Below are 1,765 nucleotides of genomic sequence, written 5' to 3'. Positions count from 1 at the left end.
ACACTTCGGAAAGATAAGCAAGTAGGAGAGACACTCTAAAGAATGGTGATGAGGAAAATAGCCTCCATAAGCAATAGTTATGAACTAGGTGATATAATAAAAATGTTTATTGTCTTACCTGTCTAGACAAACACAGGGGCTCCTTTTCCACTCTCTTAGATAAATGTTGTAAATTTCTTTACAAATCTTAGATGTTTCACTGTCTAGATACCTTTTCCAAACTCATGTTATCAGTACCTTTAAACAATCTTTTTCAAGTTTGCAAATCTGGGGTCCATGTCCTGGGGTTCCATCTTCCCCAGTGGAATTTCAACAAAATGCAAGGCAATTCTCAAAGTTAGCTTTGGATTGTATTTGTATCGAAAGTGTTCTGACACTGATGATTGTGCTATCGTGGTCCCCAAGCCTTAACAGGTAATCACTCCCCTCCTTACCAAATGTAGTTATATAAATAGCAAGGCCTTGGTTTTAAATTTCAATTGGTTGTATGTTTTTCCATCACAGTGTTTCCTACAGGAAAATAGAACTGAGTTTCAGAAATGTAAGGAGAAAACTTTCACCTTTTATTTTTTACCCTTCTGTAACATGACTTTTGTTGCGTGTGAATTTTAATTTTTTCTTAAAATTATTAGTGTGTGTGTGTTTGTTTTTTAAAAATAATATTCAATCTTTGAATTCTAGGGAAAATGAGTAAGGTGCACGCCAAGAACCAATGGAACACAAATTGACAGTTTTTCTGGGAAGTCATTTGTAAGAGAAGTCATAAATATCCATAGCCTTTGACTTACCAATTTCCATTAAAGGAATCCATCTTAAAGTCATAATTTAAAACGTGGGCAAAGATTCATGCACGAAAGTTTACTGATACATTATAAAAGCAAATATAGTAGAAATAACCTTAGAAAGATAGTGAATTTATCATAGACATAGCCATATAAATAGGAAAGTGTACATTCTTTAATATTATTTTGAGGCATTTTAATTACATAGGAAATGCTTGATATAAGAAGTGAAATAAATATAAACTATTTTAAGAGCAAATGGAACTAAAGCTGCTGAATCATTGCAGTTTCCACTTGTGTTCACATTTCTAATACTTTATTTCCTCTCTGGAATATGATAGTTGGCTCTTCCTCAATTCAGTTTAGAGAGATTTCCTATCAGAAAGCATGCCTCTCCAGTCATGGCTAAAATTATTTCTTGTTCATCAACTTCTGGCATTGATCTTTTATGTTTCTAGATCGCTGGTACAGAAAACAAACAAACAAAAAAAAATGTAAATGGCTCTTAATAAAGGCCTTAAGAAGAAAATACCATAACCATCTTCAGAAACCAGATTGGAAATCTTCCAACATGCACAAGTCAAATCTTCAAAGATAATTATTAGTTCAACATTATATGTTGTATTCCCTACAGAATCTCCGTTAGGAAAGCAGTAGGGTATAAGCTATCATCCAGAACATGTTATATGGAAGTTGTCAGTCTCGTGTTATTCATTAAAGCGACATTCTACCGAGGAAATCCAGAAAGAAATATGTTCTGTTCTAGCAGAAACTGGGATGAAAGTATAACATTTTTAGTGAATGAAATGTTGAAATTGAAAATTATTTTTTTCTTAATGATCACAAGGTATTAGTAACAGCACCATATGAAAAATGCAAATGTGGGTTCTTCAGAACTTGGAATGTGTCCTACTGTATGTATTAAAAAAAAAAAAGGACTAAAAGATGTGATAGTATTAACAACACACACACACAACACTCTT

This window comes from Pteropus alecto, unplaced genomic scaffold (assembly GCF_000325575.1).
Source record: "Pteropus alecto unplaced genomic scaffold, ASM32557v1 scaffold71, whole genome shotgun sequence".
In the NCBI taxonomy this organism is placed as follows: Eukaryota; Metazoa; Chordata; class Mammalia; order Chiroptera; family Pteropodidae; genus Pteropus; species Pteropus alecto.
The sequence above is the reverse complement of the archived record's forward strand: the minus strand, read 5'-3'. Positions refer to the sequence as shown.